Source organism: Canis lupus, chromosome 17 (genome assembly GCF_003254725.2).
Source record: "Canis lupus dingo isolate Sandy chromosome 17, ASM325472v2, whole genome shotgun sequence".
Lineage (NCBI taxonomy): Eukaryota > Metazoa > Chordata > Mammalia > Carnivora > Canidae > Canis > Canis lupus.
This window is the reverse complement of record NC_064259.1, coordinates 8,117,973-8,143,934: the sequence shown is the minus strand read 5'-3', so window position 1 is coordinate 8,143,934 and position 25,962 is coordinate 8,117,973. Positions and strand designations below refer to the sequence as shown.

Below are 25,962 nucleotides of genomic sequence, written 5' to 3'. Positions count from 1 at the left end.
CCTCTGGTGGGGACCGAGACACTCAGCACATGATTGGTCCTCGAAACTCTGATTAGGTGCGGCCAGGTGGGTGTGCACAACCCGGAGGAATTTACAGCCACCAGTGCTGGCACTTCTGGGGGGACACACCGTGGCTGCTGCTGGTGCCACCAAGAGAGCCTGGGAACTGGAGCCAGTGCTGTCCTATGCTGCTGTAGGGACAGTGACAGGAGCCAGAACAAGGAAGGATGCCCCTCCCTCCCCCTCCAGCTTTCCATTCTCTTCCCATGGCTTCTTTTCGGAGCTGGCCAGCCGGCAGGGGACACAGGAAATGGAGTTTGCAGAGCCCAGCCCCAGAAGGACAGAATGGAAGGGGGGCCTGGAGCCCAGAGGTTAAACACCCCGCCCCGCCGGTGCTGCAGCAGCTCTAACGTTAGGCAAGTCACCCGTTTGCTCCTCTTAGCTTGGCTGCCAGAGTCTCTCGTGGTTCTCAGAGTCTGTGATGCTAAGTTGGCACCTGCCTTCAGGAGGACACTAAGTCCAAGTGGCTGCCTGAGACAGGGCTTGTTTCTTAGATTTGCATTCTCATGGTGTGTTTTGAAACATGGTTTGAACTGAGCGAATCCAAGCCTTTTTTTTTTTCTTTTTTTTTTTTTTTAGATTTTATCTATTTATTTATTTATTTGAAAGCGAGAGGAAAGCACACGCACAAGTGGAGGGAAGGGCCAAGGGAGAAGCAGATCCTTCCTGAGCAGGGAGTCTGATGCAAAGTGGGGCTCGATCCCAGGACCCTGAGATCACGACCTGAGCGGAAGGCAGACTCAAAGGACTAAGCCACCCAGGCGCCCATCTCTGCACCTCTTGTCAGGGTCCCTGATGAAGAGAAGGTTCTCACATAGTTCTTGTCTACATATAGTCTGAAACTGGGGTGAGGGGAGGAAGCCCTGCAGCCTGTTTAAAACCTGGGAGCACTAACAGAGGTGGCAACTCCAACTGTTCACCTTGCCCTGGAATTTGGGGCGATGATGGTGTAGCCCCCTGGTCTTTACATTGACCACTTTCCAACACAGGACCCAGGCTCCGAATGGAGTGGGTGTGTGGTTGGGGCTGGGAAGCGCTCCCCGGTGATTCTGTAGCATTTTGATCACGTAGCCGAGGTGTAGGCGGATAGAAAAGAAAACCATTCTCTCTACATCAGGTTGGTAACCGAATGACTCTGCACATTTCTTCTAGAATTTATTCTAGGTGTTCCCAAACGCAGCTGCTGTAATGGAAAAATAACGAACATAAATACAACTGATAGAGAAAAATTATTTTCAGATTGAGCCAGACTTTCATGGGGCCTGTTTCCCTTCCACCACTGTTGCCCATAATCCATCTATTTATAAAGGGAGAGAGATTCCATCGAATGCAAAAGTTTAAATATTGCTGACCTTTCTGTTCTTTATTCTCTCCAGCCTCTTTTTGATGCATCATGGTTTCTTTGCACTAAAAAGGGCATGGATCTTCCGACATCTGCTCCTGATTGGCCTTCTTGACTGAGATGTGGTTGCATCGATATCGAGAGTAGGGAAAACGAAAAACGTATGATGTCACAACGTGTTACATGGTATTCGCCTGGTTCAGAGCGAACCTAAGAATCATGCTCAATGGCTGTGAGTTATCTTCGAGCTTTTCCTCATTTTTAAGCTTTAGGACCAATAGGAACGATGTTGGTTTTTAAAAGCTGAAAATGACAGTAATTGGAAATTATAAGGCATAGTACGTGATGACTTTATGTCCAATAAAGATGAAGCGCAGGCAGGGGTCTATCAAACGGTGACCAAGCTCTGGCACAGGCGCCTGAAAGGCAGATGCGGCCCATCCCCTGCCTTTCACCATGGTTCCCGCGGAGACCAGCTAACAAATAACTACCATGCGATAGAATTGCGTGTCCACAGAGGAGGGTATATGGAGATAAATAAGGTCCCCATCCTCAAAAAACGTGGGCCAATAGGGCTTCAATTCTGGAACTTTCACTTTTTAGCACAATCCTGGAAATCCTCTACTTCACCTCTCTGAGCTCAGGTCCATGAAAGCATCCTGCATGAGGACAGTAACTGGCTTAAAATAAACATTCAGTAAATACCCATTTTCTCCCTCCTCATATGGAGGGACTCGAAGGGGGAAGTAAGTGGCAAGGAAAAAAGATTATTTTTATTTTTTTAAGAGAGAGGCAGAGACACAGGAGGAGGGAGAAGCAGGCTCCACGCAGGGATCCTGACACGGGACTCGATCCCGGGACTCCAGGATCGCGCCCTGGGCCAAAGGCAGGCGCTAAACCGCTGAGCCACCCAGGGATCCCCCATAAAAGATTATTTTTAATTTCTGGGGCAGCCACTGTAGAAAATGTAGGGGTTATACCGAAGCTATTGATTAGTTATTGATCGCTTTCAAAAAGGGTTGTTAGATTTCAGAAAGTGGTCTGACATGCTTTGGAAACACAATTGTTTTAGTCTGGATGTGTGGTTTGGCTCTGGTATCCCATAGGACCTGGCCTGGAAAAAGGAGTTGTCATCTCCTCTGTGTCCAAAAAAATAATCTAATGCATGGGTCTTTATACGAGGACTAAATGAGTTAATATTTCTAAGTGGGTAAGGTATTTTTGATGTACATGGCCTGGTACATAGCATATTAATATGCAAGTATTTGATTTGTTAAAAAAAAAAAAAAGTCTAATAGAGGGGCACCTGGGTGGCTCAGTGGTTGAGCAGCTGCCTTTGGTTCAGGTCATGATCCTGGGGTCCTGGGACCGAGTCCCACGTCCGGCTCCCCGCAGAGAGGCTGCTTCTCCCTCTGTGTGTGTGTGTGTGTGTGTGTGTGTCTCTCTCTCTGTGTGTCTTTCATGAATAAATAAATAAAATCTTTTAAAAAGAAAGTCTAATAAGAATGAGGCTGATCTGAATTGTTTCAGCTGAGGCTGTAATTGAATGGCTATTTACACTTGGATCTTTATCAGCCCATCAGTCTCCTTCCATGGTCGGTGCTGCTGCCTCTTTCAAGACGCTGGGTTGACCCGTGTGCTAACGCAGGGACAGATGGAGCCATCCACAGCACTCAGGCCTGCCACACACACTGTTGTGCACTGAAAGCTCTGGCCGGAGCCGAGCGTGTTTCAACTCCCAAAGAAGGGGATGGTGATTCACACACTTTACGTTCCCCCTAAGAAAAAAGTTGTAATACATCTGGTCTTAACTTCCTCCTATAGCCAGTAGCCACGGTGCTCACCTGTCTTCAGGACCGAGTGTCAGAAGAGCCCAACGAGCTGTTCTCATCTGCGAGTAAGTTCTGTTAAGCCCATTTTATAACTCATGTCAAGCCCAAGAGGTAGATAGGTTGGAGCCGGTTTTGTGGCTGATTAGTACACTTTGCGGTGACTTTGTCCTGTCCTCGAGGGCATGTCCTTACTCTGGGCCCTGAGCCTCCTGCCAGCCAGAGGCAGCAGCTCCTGTGCTGAGGCTTCTGAACACGCCCGAACCTTTCTCAGTCCCGTTCAGAGCACGTGCTCACAGCTCCTGGGCAGGCGGCTCAGGAGCAGGGAAAACACTGGGGGGAAGTGCACAGCTTGCCTTGTCTTGATCCCCAAGACCCAGGAGGACCTGGCTGGACGCGAAGGCTGCCCTTGACTGTCTGCAGAGAGCTCCAGGGGAAAATGTGCTCCTAGGGAAGGACAACCATGCAAAGCAAACCTAGACCCATTGAGTCTGCTTCTCCCTCTGCCCATGTCTCTGCCTCTCTCTCCGTGTCGGTCATGAATAATAAATAAAATCTCTAGAAAAAAAAAGAAGGCAAACTGAATGTAGATATTCTTACATCTGAATGGAGATCTCAGGTGCGGAATGACAAATGAGGATTTGAGGCTGTCCCTCTGTTGAAAAAATGGGAGAGGTGTGGGGCAGGCATGACAGTGGCCCCCCAGGCTGTGGCAAGGTCTAACAGCCTGGGTACAAAGCCATAGGGGCAGGGGTAGAGACTGGGCGCTCATTGCTCCTTGGGGCTTAGAATACTGTCATCCTGATAATGACCCAGAGCAGGCCTTCCCGAAAGCCGTTTCCAGGACTGGAATGAAGAATAAGACAGAAAATGTGGGAAGAATCCAATTTTATGAAGACAAGGATGAAAGTAGACTTTCCAGGAAGAATGGATGGTGCAACTTTCAGCTCAGTGTGCTTCTCAAAACCAAAATGTCCCTTTCCCAGTATTACAAGAAGTAGGACTTCCTATTTTTAAAATAATTACAAAGGCACCTACCAGGCTCAGTCAGTTGGGTGTCTAACTCTTGATCTCAGCTCAGGTCATGATCTCAGGGTTGTGAGTTCAAGCTCCGCATTGGGCTCCATGCTGGGCTCCATGGTGGGCATGGAGCCTACTTAAATAAAAATAACATAAAATAAAATAACAAAATAAAATAAAATAATTACAAAGAAATGAACGTCTGACAAACACAAAACACATACTCCTCCTGGTTATTGTGTTCACATTGTCTAAGACTGATAATAGCTACTAGTTACATCAGAGTTAAAACCATACGAGTTACACTTAGGCGATGTCTTCCTTTTGTAGCAGAAAAGGAAGATATTCTTGGTAAGCCTACTGTGTCCAGAAACCATATTAAGATGAAAACAAATTAAGCGGGCAGCCCTGGTGGCATAGCGGTTTGGCACCGCCTGCAGCCTGGGATGTGATCTTGGAGACCCGGGATCGAGTCCCACGTCGGGCTCCCTGCACGGAGCCTGCTTCTCCCTCTGCCTGTGTCTCTGCCTCTCTCTCTCTGTGTCTATGAATAAATAAATAAAATCTTTAAAAAAAAGAAAACAAATTAAGCATCATTTTGGTACTTTGGTCTCAGCGGGCCTCTTATTTCTCACAAACTTACAAATTTCAGTGAGAGAGACTGAATTTCCAATTCATACAGGACAGAGTGCTCTTTATATAACAGGACATTTATTTCAGCTTTAAACCTTAATCTGTAAACCTTCACCCTCCAATACAGAAGCCACTAGCTGCATGTGGCTCTTTAAATCTAAATTGTGATTAATTAGGGGCACCTGGGTGGCCCAGTCGGTTAAGCAGCTGCCTTCAGCTCAGGTCACGATCTTAGGGTCTTGGGACCGAGCTTCACCTGGGGCTCCCTGCTCAGCGGAGAGTCTGCTTCCCCCTCTACCCCTCCACCTGCTCATGCTCTCTCTCTCACATGCTCTCTCAAATAAATAAGTAAAATCCTTTTTAAAAAAATTGTAATTAATTAATTAATTAATTTTTAGGTAGGCCCCACACCCAGAGTGGAGCCCATCTCGGGGCTTGAACTCACAACCCTGAGATCAAGACCTGAGATCAAGAGTTAGAACATAACCGCCTGAGCTACCCAGGTGCCCCTAAGTTGTAATTAACTTAAAATTAAATAAAATGAACACTTCAGTTCCTGAGTCCCCCTAGCAACATGACAAGTGCTCAGTGGCCAGATGTGGCAGGTAGCTAGCTCCTACCCTGGATGGCATAGAGAACATTTTTGTCTCAAGAAAAGTTTTATAAAACAAAATTCTATAAACTAAATTACAGTAACCCCCCCCCCAGGTGTTAATACATCATAATTTCACCGGTTACATTTCATTATGTAAAATATTTAACCAAGAGATGTTCCATTGTCCAGGATTAATCACAAGGATGCCAATCAGGAGTTAAGCTATTAGGGGCACCTGGCTGGCTCAGTTGGTGGAGCATGTGACGCTTGCTCTTGGGGTTGTGAGTTCGAGCCCCACACTGGGCTGTAGAGATTACTTTAAAAACCTTAAAAAAAAAAAAAAAGAAGTTAAGCTATTAAAGTAGTTAAGCTGATTTATCTAGCAGCATGGTTATCAATAAAGCATTTTAGCCCTGAATTTTGCACTACCGGCAAATATGGAACACATCTAAATGAAATATAAACTTAGAAACCAGCTGGCTGTTTAACCGAAGCATGATTGATTAGGAGACTGAGCCAGAGTCTTCGGTGCTCATGATAAGAGAAGTCGCTCATAGAACATGTGTCATGACCCTTTCGCTAAACTAGCATGGTTGTTGTTTAAATCTCTACTCATTTTTCCTCAAAAAAAGAGGGAGGCACAAGAAATTATATAATCCTTATATGTGATGAGCTAGAGCATAAATTAAAACTTTGGAAAAACAAAATGTTGCCTCTTCCTGTGAGTAAAACAAATGTGGTTAATAATTTCACGTGTCTGGGATCCCTGGGAGGCTCGGCGGTTAAGCGCCTGCCTTCGGCCCAGGGCGTGATCCTGGAGTTATGGGATCGAGACCCACCCACATCGGACTCTCTGCATGGAGCCTGCTTCTCCCTCTGCCTGTGTCTCTGCCATTCTCTCTCTCTGTCTCATGAATAAATAAATAAAATCTTTTAAAAATAATGATTTTGTGTGTCCGTAGTATCTTTTATTTTTTATTTTGTACCATAGCCCAGATTAAGAATCCATACTTTGAACTGATTTCCTGTTTGGGAAAATATTTTCACATTGGCTATTTCTTAGCCTCTGGTTGACAAAAATGTGTTAGTGGTAGGAAAAAAATCAGACTCGAAACATTGAGATGTTGCCTAATTAACAGCCTTTGAAAAATTGTGTCATTTAACATGCGGTTACTTATTCAAATCATATAATCTGGTGAATGAGAGATAAGGTCATGGCACCGACTTGCTATTTATATTGCTGAGTACTTGTCAGCTTTCTGGAGAAGCTGAACATCGTGTCCAGTACTTTGCAACATTCTTTGGGATCCTCTAATGATAACTTCAGTAGAAAATGTCAACCAAGCCAACTTGGCTGTCTGGAGGCGGGCTCTCGTTTTATATTTAACTTTGAAAATGTATTTACAATCCTTTCAAATCACCCCGCTCACTTGCACTGCTGGATTTAATCTGGGAGAAAAGGAACATTGGGTGGTAGGTACATGTTATATTTGGACTCTTGCGATTTTAAGCCACACTCAGATGTGGCATGATTTTATGAATCATATTACATTTCATGGCTGCTATAACTATTATCTACTCCTAATAATTACTTTACTGAGCCCTTATCACATGCTTGTCACTACAGTACGGAATCTAGTTTAGTCCATATTATCTTGTCAGGTGGGCATCATTTCTTCATTTTAGAAATGAGAAAGCCAAGGCTCCAGCGGGCAAGTGCCATGCCTGCCCCGGGCCACACAGCTAGTCCTCACACCAGCCAGGGTTTGGACCCAAGACAGTATGACTCAGTTCCAGACTCCCTTTAGAAACAAAGGTGACCCCCTTCTCGGGCTGTGTGATTTGAGGTTCTAGAATTCTTTGCGCTCAGGCTGTAGCTACCACAACATGTGTTAATTTTTGGATGACTCTTCAGAAGTTGGGGCAAATATTAGCTAGCAAGTTGGGACAGCCATACTGTCAAGTTCCCTTCTTCATGGTTCTTCCCATGACCAGTCCGCGTGGGTATGAACACACGCAGGATCAGGCCACTAGGGGAAAAGAAGTAATTGAACTAAATCACTAGGGCTGGTTTCTGGGTTTGGCTTTGTAATTCAGTAGAAAGCTATTTTAGTTAAGCCGTGAACCCTTGAAACTCTAGTAAGAAGTTCGTATTATATGTCTCAGTAGATAGATAGATGATAGATGATAGGTAACATGTATATATAAAATGTATATATATATACACACACTGGGAGGTATATAAAATTGGGGGTATAACTGTTTAGACCTTGATTTCAAAAATCTGGAATATTTATTTTTATATTCAATTAAGGAACTTTTTTTAAAAGATTAATTTATTCATTGGAGGTGGGGTCAAAGGGGGAGAGAGAGAAAACAAAAACAAAAACAAAAACAAAAACAAAAAAAAAGTGGGGGGAGAGAGAGAATCCCAAGGTAATCTCCCCGCTGAGCATGGAGCCCAACCTGGGGCTCGATTCCCACCACCCCGAGATCACGACCCGAGCAGAATCCAAGAGGCCACATAACCAACTGAGCCACCCGGGCACCCCATGGAGCTTGATTTCAGATATTTTAAGCCGGTTCACCTAAAACAACCTGTCACAGCAAATTCAGAAAGTTATTAATGCTTTATGATATGGCATGTTTACTTATTTGCACTTCACATTGTACCAAACAGCATTTCCAACTTTTTATGAAGACGTGTAATACAGTATTTATAAAAAGGAGTTAAGAAAATTGGGGCAAAGGGCAAATGAGGGTAGAAAAGAATGAAATGAAGCCAGGGGAGAGAGGTTAGTACATAGAGTGCATGCTGTGAAGTGTGTGTCATTTATGGCATCTCGATTTAAAAATAAAACCACACAGCCTACTTTCCTAAAGATGTGGCTTCTTGATCAGGAATCTGCATCTATTCTTTTCAGTGGTGGAACTTCTGATCCTTTTTTATATGTTGTTCTTTCTACCCTGCCTGGAGAAATATTCCACTTGATTTTGTCCTTTTTTTTTTTTTTTTTTTTTTTTGCTTCCTGAGAGGCAACCATCCGCAGCAGCCTAGGACAATGAAAAATCAGTGGAGCTTTTTTAAACAAGTGATCATAAGGAGCATTTGAGGATTCATTTGTCAGGTTAGTTGGAACTTCTGATGTGGGCAAGCTCATGCTTCCAATTTGGGACTCGGAGCAAGCTATCAGCTGTGTGGCATTCTCATCCCGCTTGACGTCAGCGCTGAGAGCCGCGGTATCTTTAGGAGCTCACTGTGTAGGGTGACGCCAACTGGATGAGTCGTCCCCGTGGAAAACAGCCACTTGGCATACGATCGTGAAGCTGCAACTTGGCAGTGGGACCAGGACCTTTCTTCTAGAAATTGCTGTTACCACCACACATGGGAGGCAGATCTGGGAGGGGAGATTTGATTTTCCCACCGGCTCGGCCTTCACCGTGAGGGCGATGCAGAATGCAGTGAAAACACTGATAGCATTCTCCATATCAATATTTTCAATGGATGAGCCGAACGTGCTAAAGTGAAATGTAAATACCTCTATCTGTAACTACGAAATGTTCTAAATAAAACGCAAAGTGTGGGGTGCCTGGCTGGCTCATTTGGTTGAGCAGCCAATTCCTGATTTTGGCTCAGGTCACGATCCTGGGGGCCTGGGATGGAGCCCCATGCCGGGGGTGGGGGTAGGGGTTCCCAGCTCAGCAGGGAGTCTTTCTCTCTCTCTCTCTCTCTCTCTCCCTCTGCTCCGCCCCCCTGTCTGCTCTTTTTTTCCTCTCTCTCTCAAAATAAATAAATCTTTTAAAAACATGAAGTGTGCATGATTTTTATCTTGTGCCACTGTAAACACGAAAAGAAATAATCCATTACACCAGGCATAATTGTGGGGAGAGAGGGGCCTAAACTTCTAAAATCAATGTTTACTGAGTTTTTATTTTTCCTTTCAATGACCTTTTTTTTTAATAGATTTCCTACTTTAGAACAATTTTATATTTACAGCAAAAAGTACACAGAAAGTACAAAGTCCCATACCCCGCCTCTCCTCATAGTTGGCCCTTTTAGCAGCATCTACGTTAGCGTGGCACGTGTTACATACAACTGATGAACCGACATGGATACGTTACTACGAACCGAAGCCCTGAGTCTACACTAGGATTTGCTCTCTGTGCCCTAGTGCTCTGTGAGTTGGACAAATGCCTCATGTCTTGCATCTACCATTACCGTATCATACGAAATGGCCTCATGGCCCTGAAACCCCATGTGCTCCACCCCTTCATCCCTCCTTCTCTGTCCTCCCCCTCCCCCAGCAACCACTGATCTGTTTAGTGTCTCTATAGTTCTGTCTTTTCCAGAGTAACCTACAGCTAGAATCATACCATGTGCAGCAGCGTAAGTGTTAAGCTTATATTGTGGTTAAGGTTCTTCTGTATCTTTTTGTGGCTTGATAACTTCTTTTTAGTCTGAATAATATTCCATGGTGTGGATGTATTCACCTACTGAAGAACATTTTGGTTGCTCCCAAGTTTTGTTAATTATGAATAAAGCTGATATAAATATTCATGGACAGGTCTTCATGTGGACCTACGTTTTGACTCCTTTAGGTAAATACCAAGGAGCACGATTGCTAGATCTCTCATTAAGCCTATATTTAGGTATCAAAGAAATCTCCAAACTGCCTTCCAAGGTGGCTGCACCATTTTGCATTCCTATCAGTGGTGGGTGAGAGACCCTGCTGCTCCCATCCCCACCAGTGCTTGGTATCATTGGCCTGTGTCACCGTGTCCCAGTCTGTGGCTTGTCTCTTTTGTCTCTCTCTCTTTTTAAATATTTATTTAAGTTATCTCTACACCCAACATGGGGCTTGAACTCATGACTCTAAGACAAGAGTTGCCCACTCTTCGGCTCGAGCCATCCAGGTGTCCCCTGTCTTTCCTGCCCCTTAACAGTATCTTTCATAGAGCAGAGATTTTAAATTTCAGTGAAGTCCAATTGATCAATTTTCTCTTTCACGGATGATGCTTTTGGTGTTGTCTCTAAAAAGTCGTCGCAGACCCAAGGTTATCTCATTTTCTCGTATGTTATTTTCTAGAAGCTTAAAGTCTTGCATTTTATATTCAGGCCTATAATCTGTTTTGAGATAATATTTGTGAAAGCTGTAAGGTCTGTGTCTATATTCTTTCCTTTTTTTTTTTTTTTTTTTTTTTTTACATTGCGGAGGTCCAGCTATTCTAGTACTATTGGTTGAAAAGTTTGCTGAACATGTTCTGATGTCAGGAAGAAAAAAATTATTCTAATACTGGAATGTCACAGTATCATTGGCCACTCCTAGGACAGCTGCCAATCTCCTGGAGGCCCACCTGCTCTTTTCCCCTCCCACCTGTCCTGCCTTGTATTTGCAGCAGCTACCCCTGAGATAGTATACTGATCAAATATCGCCACAGTGATGCCGTGTAACAGTTCCCCTGCCCCTCCCCTCCTCAAGGTTGGTGGTTTAAATGTTTATAACTCATCTTCAATCTCACAGGTCTGTGGATTGGCTGGACAGTCTTGTTTGGGGACCCAGGCTGGAGGAATGGTGGTTGATCCTTAGGGCAAGTAGAAACAGATGATGCCTCTTAAGGCCTAGGCTGGGAACTGGTACATGCTCCCTTCTGCTCATATCCTATTGGTCAAAGCAAGTCACATGGCCAAGCCCAACATCAGCGGAGAAGGAAAACATATTTTCCCCATAAATATCAGGAAAAAGGGTATGAATATTTGTTGGACAATTGTAGAGGAATCACATTGTAATTTGAACAGGCAAAGTTTAATAGAATTATTAACTATAACAAGAGATTGAAGTTACAAAGGATTGACTAAAAGGAAGTAAAGAAAATTCTAAATCTAAAAAACATGAGAAGAGCTGATGTAAGGAGCAGCTGTTACACTTAGAACTGAGAGAGTTTTAGAGGCCCCACCTAGCCCAGGGCTGAGGTTCAGATCCTATCGGAGAGGCCAAGCCAGCTGCGGCTAGCTGGACAGCACAGAAGCCACTGTGGTCTATGTCTCAAAGTGCCCTCCTCACACCTTTCATATCAGAACCACCCAAGGGGCTCATTACAATGCAGAGTCCTAGGTGCCAACTAGAACTAACTGCATCGGAATGGGGGAGGGGAGAGAGGAATCTGTAGTTTAAACCTCCACCCCAGTTAGTTTTATGCACCTTAGCTTAAGATCCAGGAGCTCTTTAAGGATAGAGACCTGTTTGATTCACAATTGTATCCTTGCCTCTTAGCCCAGTATCTGCCACTTACTAGGTGTTGCTTTAGCCAGGTTGTTTCTGGATTGGTTTCTGGGATGGTTGGTTGGTTGGTTGGTTGGGAGAGCAGATTCAAACCCAACTGGTTGTAACTGGCCATAAGCCATACCCCTGCCATACTTTAATGGTGTTTGATGAGCATGTCCCTTCACTATTGCTGGGAAAACCCAAAGGTAACGTATCCCCACTAGAATGGCAGATGAGATTTTCCAAAGATGGCTGCAACAGTGCCTTCCATTTTACACGTTTTCCTACATGACCTTGCCACCCTTCCGTCAAGAGGGGGGCCTATGCACCTCTAGGACTCTAGGCAAGCTTGTGACTTGGCTGTAACCAACAGAATGTGTAAAATGGATGATGCATGGCTTCCCAGGTTAATTTGAAAAGGCAAGACAGTGTCTTCCTTACTTTCTGGGACACTTGCCTTTGGAGCCATGGGTCTCCATGTAAGAAGTCTCCACACTGTGAGGAAGCCCAAACACTTGGAAAGGCCATATGATGCTCTTCCAGTCAATTGCTCCAGCTGAGGTTCCACCAATGGCTGGATCAACCACCAAACATGTGAGTAAAGTGTTTCTAGGGCTTCCAGCCCCAGCTATGGAGTTACCTCCAGCCCTGAAATCTTGCTGGATCAGGCTGCAGAGCCATCCCACTGCCTTGTCTAAGCATTGGACCACAGAATACGGGAGAATAGCAGAACAGTCATTTTAATCTTTCTCTGTTGGGTGGGGGCTGTGTGTGGATAGTTTGTTAGGTGGTAATACTAACTGCAACCAATCGTAAGGCTCTTCTGGACTTGAATCCCCTGGCCGCCTCAACCTACGCTTCCTATGTGCCAAAATGCATGAACTTAGATTTTAATCACCCCTTTCCTAGTGATATTGCTGTCATTATCTTCCCTTGTGCCAAGGATCATCATAGAAAAGAATGAGAAAGCCAATATTTCTAAACGTGGCGCACTGCCTAATGGTTCTATTTGAAGTGCTTCAAAAACATGGTTTCGGATGTGTCATGGGCCTCACTCTTTAGTAATATAAGGGAAGCTTAATAAAGCAACATGAAAAACTAAACCAAGGTCATTTAAAATTACATTCCAATCCAAAAACGAAAGTAACTAAAGAATCCATTGGGCCACAGCGGTGTCCGAGAATTTGGCCAAGTAATCTATTCAAGCCTCTTGGCTCGGAATGCTGAATCGAGTGATGGAAAGAGGAAATAGTTGGGGGTTTGTAAAACCTAGATTTGAAAATGCGTCCATCCCCTTTGTTGTTTATGTGGTCTGAACAAACTGCTTCACCTCCTGGCCCCTCTTGGCCCCTGGCTTTCGCCATCTCTGAAACAGGATTAGGTAATGACCTTCCCAGCCCATCCGGCTGTTCCTCTGATCCGATGAGGTGGTGAGAGGTGTGGTAGCACTTGATAAATGTGGGAGACAAAATACAAATGCTTGCTGTCTTTTTCCACTACGGGCTACTTCTGAGAAATGAGAGACGAAACAGAATAAACTGAAAAATTTTCCAGGCAATTTAGGACAGCATCAAAAAGAGTAAAGCAAATGACAAAACAAAATCCCCCATGGGCATGTTCTTTCTTGATTTGCAATGCTCCCAGCGACACCAGTGCTGCCTATGGGTCTTGGAGGTAAGGGGGACAGGGCAATGACAGTAGGCCCCTTCGCTGCCCTTCCCCGCAGATCCGGTTCACAGCCCCACCCCCGTGGCATGCTGTGTTGCCTTGAGCAAGTTCATCTGTTGCAGCTGAAGTGTTTCCTTCCCCAACACCCCTACTTTCAAAACAGGCAGCAGCTTGGGTTGCTTTGCAAAGACGAATTTCCAGTTCTGATTCTTAAGGTAAGCTGCCAGTCTTCTCCGGGTCTTATGCCTCGGTTTGGTCTTCTGTCCCAGTGACAGCAGGCTCAGCCCACTCCCGCTGCCCCTTGAGTTTAAATGCTAATGACCCATTTTATACTCAAGGAGCGGAAAAGACCCTGAGAGCCCACCCAACCCATCATTTGACAAATGAGGAAACAGAGACCCCAGAAAGGAGCAGATGGACAAGGCAATGTCACGTCTTACAGAGTGGAGCTCCTCTTTTCATAGTTTCCCCTGGTTATTCCTGCGTCACGAGTGTGCTCCAGACTCACAGATCCAGCTGTCTGCTCGACGTCTCCAGATGGTGACTAATAAGTTTCTGCAACTTCACTTGTCCAAGCAGAACTCCCGATTCCACTCACCCACTCAGACTTGTTCCTCCCCCAGTCTACCCAGTCTCAGCTAATTGCCCAGTTCCCCGAGGCCAAACACCTAGGAGTCCTGTGTTGTCTTTCTGTCTCTGACTCCCCTCTCCCCCAGTTCACCAGGAAGTCCCATGGCTCTACCCTCAAAACACATGCTGAGTTTGGCTACTTCTCACCACTGTGATGACCACCACGAGGCCACCATCACCTCAAACTTGGGCTTCTGCAACAGCCACCTGCCTGAGTCTGTCTCCACACACATGCTCCTTGAGTCTTTTCTCCACATAGTGAGGCTTTAAAACCACAAAGCAGATCACATCATCATTCTCCTACTCAAAGAGCTCCAATGGCTGCTCATCTCATAATAAAACCCAAACTCCCTACCATATTCTGTAAGATCCTATACAAAGGACTCTACCCACTTTTTGGATCTCATCTCCTATCACTGTCTCCTTAGACCCCCTCTGTTCTAGTCACAAAGGCCTTCATGCTATTCCTGGAACACACAAGCTCATTCCCGCCCTAGGGCACTTGCACTTGCTTTTGGTCTCCTGACATGCTCTTCACTCACATGTTGGAAAGAATTGTTGTCCCACTTTATCCAACTTTCTCACTGAACCAACCTTAACCAACTCTCTCAAAAAGACAATATCCCACTGGTCATTCCAACCCTTTAGCCAGCTTTATTTTCTACCTCCCCATGAAATTATACATCTATTCATATACTTGTTTATTATGTGTCTCCCCCACTGGTACTTAAGCTCCATGAGGATAGGATCTTAGTCTCTCTGGGTCCCGGACTTATCCAGGGTGCCTACAACAAGATCTATCACATATCAGTCACATAGCACAATACCTACCACAATATTTGTTGAATGAGTGAATGAATAAAAAAAACCTAGCATATAAAATTTGGGACAATCCAAAACTCTTTGAGAAATCGTATGTGGCCTTCACACACCATGAGCATGCATGCCATTTCTTAGCGCACAGGTCTTACAGAGGGAATTTTTCCTGTAATAAATCTACCAAAAGGCCATGGTGCTTACAAAGGAGAGAGAGAATAGAGTATTAAGAAATTCATGTTATGCAAGGAACCCACTCACTGGGCCCTGGAATTCCTGTTCGGCTCTGTGTTTTACCTGCAGCATATTATGTACGTGTAAGATCAGACCTAGGTGCTTTTCCAGAACGTACATCTCCCAGCAGACAGGTGGGTCGACTATAAGCAGTTGAAGTGTGCCATCTGTGAAACGTGATTTAGATTCTCTCCAAAATCCATTTTCATGGTGGACGTCCAGGAATTTCCTGGCAGGAAAGATTCAGACCTGCAGGGGGAGCTGATGGCACATATCCATTCTGGAAAGCCTTGGAAAACTGAGGTCCAGAAATTTAACTATTCCTTCAAGGGGAATGAATTAAAGAGGTCATTGAATTTTAGAAACATCCAAGATGTTCTCCTGTTCCTGCCAGAGTCTGAGAAATTGAAAGATTCTTTAGACTCAAAATGTCAAGTGGTCAAATTGGGTTCATGCAGCCCATATAATGCAGGATTTTATCTCAACCCGGGACCACTTCCTCTTCATGTATAGATTTGGACATCCCCACAAAATGGCCAAAGTGCTGGCTCTAAATCATGATCGAGAATGCCCAGGAAACACGCTATTGAAAATTCTGCCCAAAAAAGCACAAAAATCCAGCTCTCATCATCACACAGAATCCCTTGTGGGTTTATCGAGAGAACCCCAGAACTTTGCTTCATGCAACTAGAGAGCAAAACAATGTGACCTTTCTGTTCAGAGATATAAAGTTACTGAACAAAATGGAAGTCATGCTATTAATAGTTTATTTATGACTGTATCACTAGGTCAGAATTAATTCTCAAATCTTGCATCTAGTTTCACAATGGCAATCCTGCTTTCATGAAGCTGGTCCTTCTTGCAGATTAAAAAGACTGCTTACTCTCAGACTCCAGGCCTGCAGGCCAACCCTTGAAAATGGAAATAAGTCACATTCCCTATCCAACCCACTACAGTCAGAAAGGAAGGGGCAGCTACTCATCCTGGTTTCTGCTGTGTTGGATCTTGGAAATAGGGCTCTCTCTCTCCTGCATCAAAGGGCAGGAGGAGATTTTTGCTCAAGAATGATGGGATTGTGCAATCCTCCAAAGGCAAGTCTGTACAGTGGGGCTTCATCATTTCCTTTGCAATTTTGTGATTTCCTGGACGTTTCCACTCAGAACCTTAAAAACCAAAAACACAGCCCATAGAAAAAGGCATCAAAAAATTGTTCAATTGTTCAAAAGAACCCCCACCTGTCCAAATGGCAGAAAATCCACACTCCTTTCCTTGACTTCCTCCTCAAGTTCCATAGTTACCTAATATTTTCTTACATAATTTACAACTCCAAGAGGATGCATTTTGCAAGTGACGCCAAAAAGAAAAGCACAAGCATCAGAATATCTGGGCCCAGGTGGTTGTTACTAGTGGGGTGCCGGTCTTCACCTGCCCACGTGCAGGTTCAGTCCTTCCGGGGACGTATTCCCACAGCTTGTCATCTGCAGCTGAGCTTTCTGGGTTGGTTGCCATCCCACACTGCAGAGTCTTTAGTGTGGATCCTGAACTCTCACTGAAAATGTCTTTGGGGAAACAAACCATAAAAGACTCTTAATCACAGAAAACAAACTGAGGGTTGCTGGAAGGAAGGGGGTGGGGCGATGGGGTAATTGGGTGACCGGCATTAAGGGGGGGGGGGTACATGATGTGATGAGCACTGGGTGTTATGTAACACTGATGAATCACTGAACTCTACCTCTGAAACTAATAATACACTCTATGTTAATTAATTGAATTTAAATTTAAAAATAAAAAAAGAAAATGTCTTTAGAGTGTTACACTGCACTGCAGCATGGAGACAAAAGCATATTTCTATGCCATAGGCTACCTCTCATATACCAGTGCAGTTAAATGCAATCGAAATCACCAAATCTCTTGGAATGTACCTTGGATTTTTCTTAGCTATTAAATCTAAGATACATTCCGAGAGATTTGGTGACCTAAGATTTTTCTAAGCTAACCTTGCTTAGCTCAGGGAGGTAATTTTTTCTCAGGTTCTAGAACAACCATCCGTCAAAAGCTCCTGACGGATTTCCAAGAAAATTGTTTTAATTCCAGTAATAGGTGATTCAATTGAAAGGGAAAAAATTAAACTAGGAGTTTAACCAAAGAGGAAAGGCAGATATATGATCTCAATATGCTGGTCAAGGGATGCCTGGGTGGCTCAGCGGTTCGGTACCTGTTCGGCCCAGGGCGTGATCCTGAAGATCTGGGATTGAGTCCCACATCAGGTTCCCCCTCAGGGAGTCTGCTTCTCCCTCTGCCTGTGTCTCTGCCTCTCTCTCTGTATCTCTCATGAATAAATAAACAAAATCTTTAAAAAAATGCTCTGGTCAATTTTGAAGGTTGTCATCAAGTTCAGATTATAAAGGTCACATGTCATCTGGGTGCTGTGAATCCCTGCCAACAGCAATTCATAAAATCTCCAGTCTGGATCTTAAATAAAACTTTTACCGTACGCAGAAAAACTTGAGATATGCTTAAATAAAATGTTTATACAATAAAAAAGGCAATTGCATGTAATTAACTGTACAGATAAATGTATGCTACTAACCATTAAGTTTTCTTAAATTGTAGATATTTGCATTTATTGTTTCAGTCCCCACAAAGCTGTGATTAAATCGACAGGGGGCACTTGGGTGGCTCAGTCAGTTAAGTACCTGTCTTCAGCCTGGGTCCTGATCCCAGAGTCCTGGGATCCAGTCGTGCATCAGGCTCCCTGCTCAGCAGGGAGCCTGCTTCTCCCTCTCCCTCTGCCTTCCCTCTGCTTATGCTCATGCTCTCTCACTCTCAAATAAATAGACAAAATCTTAAAAAAGAGAAGAAGAAGAAGGAGGAGGAGGAGGAGGAGGAGGAGGAGGAGGAGAGGAAGAGGGAGAGGCATGATGCCTGGGTGGCTCAGTGGTTGAGCATTTGCCTTTGGCTCAAGCCCTGATCCTGGGGTCCCAGGATCAAGTCCTGTATTGGGCTCCCCATGGGGAGCCTGCTTCTCTGCCTCTCTCTGTGCGTCTCTCATGAATAAATAAATAAAATCTTTAAAAAAAAAAAAAAAGAAAGGAATCAACAGTGCAGGGCACCTGGGTGGCTCAGTGGATTAAACATCCAACTTGTGATTTCTGTTCAGGTCATGATCTTGGGTTTGTGAAATTGAGCCCCCCTACTTTGCCCCTATCATCAGGCTCCACGCTCAGTGGGGAGTCTGTTTGAGATTCTCTCTCTCCCTCTCCCCCTGCCCCTACCCCCAGCATGTGCACTCTCGTTCTCTCTCTAATAAATAAATAAATCTTTTTGAAAAATCAACAGTGCATTTTTATAACCTCCAACACATGAGCATGGAAGGGCCATACTTCCCAGGCCCTCACAGCTGTTTTCTCTGTGACGATCTCCACTTCCCAGACAGGTGGGCAGGGACACTCGGGTGCTGACACTGAAGAGCACTGCCAACCATACCCTACTCATCCCTGTGACCTGGGGGGCTTTCTGGCCTCTACTTACTGACCCCAGTGCCCATTCTGATGCCCCTGTGTCCATAGCAAGCCAATGAATTCCAGCTTTAACTGCTGAAATAGCAGTCTACCTCTTAACAAGTCACCTGGGGAAAGGGATCCACGGCAAATTTTTTTTTTTTTTTAAATCACTGGGCTAGTTTATCTCTAATGTCATTTTGGTTCAAATGTCTTCTAATTCTACATGGTACTTTTCATTTGGATATTTCAGTCATTATTTTCTTTACTTCCCTTCAAGGAGCGGAATCAGAGGGTAAATGGCTAAACCAAGAAAAGGGTTAGTCTAGCTCTTGTCCAGTTGTTCTCCACTGAGGTTAAAAATAAAGGAAAAAAAAAAAGAGGTTTCAGCTCTAGCTGAGGCCTGTTACATCAGAATCTCTAGGAAAGTCAGATGTAGGTATTTTTTTAAAAAGCCCTCCAGGTGATTCTAATATGAATCCATGCTGAGAACCACTGATTTAGTGGAAAAAAACAGGTTCTGTAGGACTTAGGGATTCTGAGATTCTAGACTCTGCTGTGTCATTCTCTCGGGCAGAACACTTAAGAACACTTAGCTCTTTGGACCCAATTTCCATTTCTGCAAAATAAAGGGTATGGGCTGGAGACTCACTCATCCTTTCAAATCTGATGCTCATGCTGAGGGTAAGTCTCTGTTGCTGAGTATATGGATATTTCAGTATAATGCTGATTCAACTGCACTTTAGGCTAAAACTACCAAAGTAGAGGATCACAACCAAAAAAAAGTGGCCTTGAATTGCCAGACGTATTGACCTTTCCCAGACCTCATTCTTCTCTGCAGCTTTGATACAGTGGTCCCGTCTTCTGGATCCCTCCTCCCTAAAAGATCTAGGGCATTGCATTCGTTAGAAGAAATGAGCTAAGTTGTTTTTGTTTTTGTTTTTAAGATTTTATTTATTTATTTGGGGGTGGGGAGCAGAGGGAGAGGGATAAGCAGACTCTGTACTAAGTGTGGAGCCCAACACAGGGCTCCATCCCACGACCCTGAGATCACGACCCGAGCCAAAATCAAGAGTCAGGCGTTTAGCCAGTTGAGCCACCCAAGTGCCCTAGGAATGAGTCAAGTTTTAAGTAAAGGATCAAAGGAACCCTGACCAGAGGTGAGGAACAGAAATGGACGGGGACAAAGGATCAGAGAGGAGAATCTCTCTGAGATAGCTGGCGGAGGGAGGCAAGCACAGGGGTGGAGTCCCAACATCCCCCAGATTTCCAGCAGTGTTGCTGGATGTATTGCCAACAGACAAAATGGGCATGGAAGGAGAACTGTGACTGTGATACATTTAGCATTCTGGAGCTGTTGAGTTTGAGGCACCAAAGTTTACATAACCGCATCCAGAAGGACATGGCCCTAGAGGACCTCTGAGATTCTTTTAGACTTTACATTCATGCCAAAAGAGAACTCTCTGATGCTGTATGCTGCTATTTGATGACAATGGAAAATTAGGTGTGTGCTTCGGGAGGGGTCTAGCAGATTTCTGGAATGTTCTCTGTCATTCTCCTCTTGCTCTTTTGCCTCCCTTATCAATTCCTTCACACTCACCCATGCTTCATCTATTCATTCTCTTTCCTTCAGTTCTCAAAACACTACCTGGAACTCTTTCTTGGCATTTATTTCCTACTTTGTGTTTTGTCACCAGTGGATGTTCATGAATGAATGGAATGAGGAAATAGGAGGAAGGTGACTTGGGACAAGCCCCCTCAGCAGGGAGAGGTCTGGCAGTAAGGAAGTAATCAGATCACTTCGCTGCTGCAGAAAAACAGGAAAAAAAAAAGCACAAAACAGATGTAAAACTCAATGAAAACAACAGTCTTGGGGTAGGCGGTGTAGGGGCCATAAGAATAGCTGATGTTTTTGTGCATCGTTGATAATGCTAATGATACAAGTGCACTCCATTTGTCAGAGTGTGCTCCTAAAAGCTTTTTGTATATTATGTACATCCACAATCTCCTTTAATCCCCAGGAGATGAGAATTATTATTTCCACCTTAGGTATGATGAAGAAGGCTGAGAGGTTAGGTCACTTCTATAAGATCACATAGTTGGTGGGCGGCACACCTGGAATCCAAAGCTGGGCCAGCCTGATCAAAAGCCCAGAGTGTCCGCTACGCTGTCCTGCCACTGGTAGCATGGCTGTACGTGGCAGTATGAGAAATGACATTCCTACTAGTGACCCTGAGTCATCACCTCATTTCGTTGTCTCAGAAGGTGCCAAGACATGTGGTACCGCTTGGAAAGGGTCCTCCCTAAATGGTCAAAATTCAAATGTTTTAGTTCATCATGGGTTAATCTTCAATTACCCGGAAAATTCACTCATATGGAAATCTTATCCTCTATCGGTTAAACAAATTAGGAATTACAGTAGTTTTCTTGACATCAAACCACCAGAAATGCACACAGAATGCCAGGTGCAAATGCACTGGGATTTTGCATAAGAGAAGGATAAGATATTCTGGTTTGTTTCCAAAACCCTACGAAATCATATCCCAGCCGGCTTAGCCTTTTGAGCCATAAAACCACATTAGCCTATTGGGTTCAAAGAATAATCTAAAATGACTCTATCCAAAGTCCCTCTCCTGGATCACTGTCAAAAGTTGAGTCACTAATTTTTTTTATATTTAGAAATTGAAGGATGTCCCCCCTAAAAGTCTTTCATGTTCACTGTTCCCCCCCGCATCAGCCCAGAAACAAAATGTCCTGATGGCATCTGATCAATCTCCTGGGGGTTTGCTCCTCCCAGCACTATGCTACTAAGAGTACTTGACAATAAAGATCGTAAATTCAGAGAAGGAGCTCAAAGTTTCAAATACACTGCTCCGTGGCTTTCCCTTTCTCTCCCTTGACTTGACCATCAGGATAACCAAGAGTCAAGGTAATTCACTAAATTTTCCTGCTGTCTTCTACTTTTGTCCTGGGTCAAGAAAACAGTAAGAGGGGTTACAAACATGAGTTTGGATTAGAGTGTCCTTGCACCTCTGCACTGTCCCTTCCCCTCTGAGTGAGCTGCTTTGCTTATTTGAGCCACGTCTGTACTGTGGGGTCATAAGGCCTCCCTGCCAAGTCCCTCCTTTGTTGTTATCTTCCTCGCTCGTCCTTGTCAAGGACAACTGTGCCCTGTCAGAAGCCAACAGGAGTACCTACACTTGAAGAGGAAGCTTTTAGTGCAGCAAGTTTACATCCTGAGTTCTCAATACATTTTTCTAATAATTAAGGGGGCACACCTGAAGGGGCTCACAGGAGGCCTAAAGGTCCTGCAATGTGCACCACTGGCCCCAGCACAGGCATCAGGATGGGGACCCATGGCTTAAGTGGCATAAATGATGGAACGTAAGTTGACTTCCAGTTTTGATCAATGTAGCGGGTTGAGTGATGTTCCCACCCCCAATTCCTGCCACCTGGACCCTTAGAATGAGACCTTATTTGGAAATAGGGCCTTTAAATGTAATTCGTTAAGTATTTCTAGATGAAATTATCCTGGATTTCGGGTGGGCTCCAAATCCAATGACTGGTGCCCTTAGAAAAGGAGGAGAGAACAGAGAGAAGGTGGGAAAAAGGCCACGTGAAGATAGAAGCAGAGACTGGAGTAAAACTACAACCAGGTGACACCGGGGTGACCAGACGTCTGCTGGAAGAGGCAAGGAAGGATCCTCCCCTGGTGCCTTCTGAGGGAGTCTAATGCTGTTGACATCTTGATTTTTGGACTTCCAGCTTCTAGACTGTGAGAGAATTTTATTGTGGTTGTTTTAAGCTTCCCAGTTTGTGGTAATTTGTTGTGACCGCCCTAGGAAACCAGTATAGTTTTTGATTTTTCACTGGAACATTTTTTGTTTTGTCTTACATTTGCTGTAAAGTCTGACCCTCAGTCCTCTTTTTTTTTTTTTTTAAGATTTTATTTATTTATTCATGAGAGACACAGAAAGAGAGGCAGAGACACAGGCAGAAGGAGAAGCAGGCTTCCTGCTTCTGGACACAATCCCAGGACCCTGGGACCACACCCTGAGCCAAAGGCAGACGCTCAACTGCTGAGCCACCCAGGCATCGGGAACCTCAGTCCTCTGAACAGCAAATGCTAATGTAATGAATGAACTTCTGGTACCTGGGAAGCAGTTTGAGAAAGCAGGAAACAACCTCCCAACGCACCCACACAAACAGTGACTGCAAAATTAAGACAAAATTCCTGAGTGAGTCCTTTGTGCTACTCATCACGATCTGAGCCAGCCCAATTTTCCAGGGTCAGAGAAGTTGGAACAGAGTCATCCTTCCTCCAGCCACACGCAACTGTCCAGCCACTGGGAACATCCCTGTCCTCTCCTGTCTCACGGGTCCCAGTGCCCCTCACCTTCCAGATTTTAGGTTATATGCCACCTCCTCCAGGAAGTGCATCCTAACTCATTCAATATTAGTTAAAGATCTTTTAACTGGAAGTTCAAAATCACCCCAACCCAAACTGGCATTAACAACGGGAGGAACTGGGGCCCCCCGGGTGGCTTGGTGCTTTAGCATCTGCCTTTGGCTCAGGTTGTGATTCCAGATCCTGGGATCAAGTCCCGGATCAGGCTCCCCACAGGGAACCTGCTTCTGCCTCTGCCTACGTCTCTGCCTCTCTCTCTATGTCTCTCAAGAATAAATAAATGAAAAATCTTAAAAAAAAAAAAAAAAAACCGAGAGTAATTTATTTAATTTATTGCCTCATGTGGCTGAAAAATCAAGAATAAAAATGGTGTTAGGTAAGGAATATTCTGGTGATTCAGGGACTAGTTTATTTTTGTCTCTTCATTCACCTTCTGCGATCAAGCCCGTCTGAAGGCTGACTCACCTCCTGGACACAAAGTTGCTTTCAGCAGCTCCCTGGACCTCTTCCTCGAAATCCAACAAAAAAAGACTAGTCTCTTTCCCAGCCAAAGTCTTGATCTTTACTCTGATTGGTCCAGCGTAGAGAGCGTGATCATTCGCCAGCCAATCACTGTGCCCAGGGGGGATGGAGCGCTCTGATTGGCCAAGCCGGGTCATGTGCTCTGCGTCGGCCATACTTGCCGTGAACCCTGTGTCTCCCCGAAGGGAGCAGCAGGAAGGATGCTGGGAGTGGTCGGCCGCCCATTACCTTCCCTCCCTTTTGTGTGTGCCGAGGGCCTTTGTCCACGGTTCCGTGAAGGCACCGATCCTCCTCGGGGCGTTTTATTCCAGTATCTGTACCTCCCCTGAAAATTCCTTGGGACCAGAGGCTGCGCCTTCCTCCTATGTAGGTCTCAGCCGTTCACGTGGTTGGAGCGCAATCAAGTTTTGTAAAAGTCAGTTATATTTTTAAAAAGGAAATAAAGCAAAAAAATTTTAAAAAGTAAAAAATCTTTAAAAAAAAAGGAAAAAAAGCAAAAGTTGTTTTCATACTTTGAAATTCCCAAGGGATCCTGTTTCGTTGTTTTCTGCACATTGATTAATCCCTTCTCCAGTAAGGCAGGCTGGTGGCCGCCGTGCCAAAGGTTCTCACGTGCTGTAACCCGATACATTTAGAACATTTTAGTCATCGAGAAACGAAGTCGAATGTCCACTGCATATTTTGTGTGTGAATGTGTGGATAGTTATAAATAGACATGGAAAAACACTCGGGCTGGGTGAACTCAGTTGGCGGGGGCCCTGGATTTGGACCCCCAAATATAGCCTGCTAACAATTTGCCACAGGCACTTTTTTTTTTTCTTCCAGACAGTTCATCATTTCAAACATTCTGAGCAACCATCCTGAATATTTGTTCAAGAATACATTTTTTCCACTTTGTCTTTTAGCCAAATGTGTGTCTTTTTCTTTAAAAAGAGATGAGAACCTCAGGCACAGATAAATATACACGCTGGCACTTGGCTATAATACAGCTGTCTATAGGCAATTCTGTCGCATGTCTGTGGGATTGGTTTAAATCTGGAAGCCTCCGGAAGGCCTCACTGAGTCTCACATATGGGGGCTGAGTCTCAGCCTCCTGCCCCCATAGCTGCTTCGGGGCGAAGGCCCAGGGAGTGGGCCACATACATCGTTTTCCTCTAAATGGAGCCAGACAGAGAAAGGGATGCTCAGTGAAGTCTCCTGACCCACACGAGCTCGGGGAAGCCTTGGCTTCTGAGCTGTCTGGTGACCGCGACAGAGCGTAGCCATGGTCTGCAGCTCCCCTTCCCAATGTTGTCATACTGCTCTGCCACCTACGTTTCTCTCCCTTCCTGTCCCTCTCCCAGCCCACCCCCTCCGGCTTCCCAAGCCCAGCCTCACTGCCGGATTTGACACATCTGATTACAGTTGACCCCGGCATTTACCCAGGGTAACTTTGGTCCATGTCCAACAGCTCAACTGGATCACAGCAGCGGAGATCAGAACACACTTTCCCATGGGCACCGTGTAATTAATGAGGTTTTGATTCCCAGGCTAGACTGTAGAAGCCCACATAACCCACATGTGTGAGTGATATCCTAGGTGAAAGTTTAGGATCAAATTTTGAGAAGAAGTCAACCTGACCGGATCTTCACTTAGCTCCTTGCCCTTGGCCTCGCTGTCTTCTTTCCGTCTCAGGTGCAAATGGGGTGGCTACCTGAAGGTGAGCTACCCTCAGAACACCTTTTTTTTTTTTTCTTAAATATTTTATTTATTTGAGGGAGAGAGAGAGAGGCACACACAAGCTAGGGGGAATGCAGAGGGAGAAGGAGAAGCAGACTCCCTGCTGAGCAGGGAGACCAAGGTGGGGTTAGATCCCAGGATCTGGGATCAGGACTCGAGCTGAAAGCAGACGTTTAACTGACCCAAGGACATTTTCTTAAGTAGTTGCAACAGTCTTGGGAAGTCCGCCTCTATATCTCTTCACTATTGTTTAATGCAGCAGAACCCAGTCCTAAACTTGATTCATGATAGTTCTATGTATTGACTTTGGATTTTAAAGTTTTATTATTATTATTTTTAAAGATTCCAATTATCTCATGAGAGACAGAGAGTCAGAGACATAGGCAGAGGGAGAAGTTGATCCCAGGGCACCTGGATCACTACCCAAGCCAAAGACAGATGCTAAACCACTGAGCCACCCAAGTGCCTCTGACTTCAGATTTTAAACAACTTGGGTCTGAGATCTCTTGATCCCATGGGGGCCACCCTTGGCCTTGCTGATCCTGGTGTCCCTGCCTGGTTATGCCTGGTGGGAGGAGGGGGACAGGCTTTGTTGAAAGGACAGTGGAAACACCTGATGGAGTAAGAGCCAGGAGGGAAGGGTGAGAGAAGCCAAGGACCATGCTTTTGTTTTGAAGTGGGTACAGGACAAGGAAAATGTCCCCAGCAGTCCTTGCTCTCTGC

At 44.9% G+C, this 25,962-nt stretch overlaps 1 long non-coding RNA gene across 2 annotated transcripts; it reads right to left on the bottom strand.

Moving 5' to 3' along the window:
- Positions 1 to 558: 558 nt before the first annotated feature.
- On the bottom strand, positions 559 to 24,361 carry LOC118351199 (uncharacterized). Of its 2 annotated transcripts, none has more exons than XR_007403234.1 (4): positions 5,715 to 6,331; positions 4,270 to 4,384; positions 1,413 to 1,705; positions 559 to 1,243 (listed from the first exon to the last, which is right to left on the bottom strand). It is a non-coding gene; the product is annotated as an uncharacterized LOC118351199 (long non-coding RNA). The 2 variants fall into 2 exon arrangements; XR_004806253.2 differs by lacking the exon at positions 5,715 to 6,331 and adding an exon at positions 23,464 to 24,361 and having other exon boundaries at positions 608 to 1,243.
- Positions 24,362 to 25,962: the final 1,601 nt, after the last annotated feature.